Source organism: Phaethon lepturus, unplaced genomic scaffold (assembly GCF_000687285.1).
Source record: "Phaethon lepturus isolate BGI_N335 unplaced genomic scaffold, ASM68728v1 scaffold7509, whole genome shotgun sequence".
NCBI classification, from domain to species: Eukaryota; Metazoa; Chordata; class Aves; order Phaethontiformes; family Phaethontidae; genus Phaethon; species Phaethon lepturus.
In genome coordinates, this window is record NW_010561181.1 from 1 (window position 1) to 223 (window position 223).

Sequence of the window (223 nt, forward strand, 5' to 3'; positions counted from 1 at the left end):
TGCCATTTGGGGTGCCGAGCCTGAGGGAAAGCGGGGTGAAGACTGAGACGTTCGGGGCCGCGGACGCAGAGTCGGCCCGCCCGGGAGGCACCGGGCTTGCCTGAAGCCCAGACACCGCCTCTCGCCCCAGTCCGAAGGGTGCCAACACCCGGCGCTGCCGCCGTGCCTCAGCCAGCCCCTCCGCCCGCCTGTCAACCCGAGGCCCCCTCCTCGTCCGCCTCGG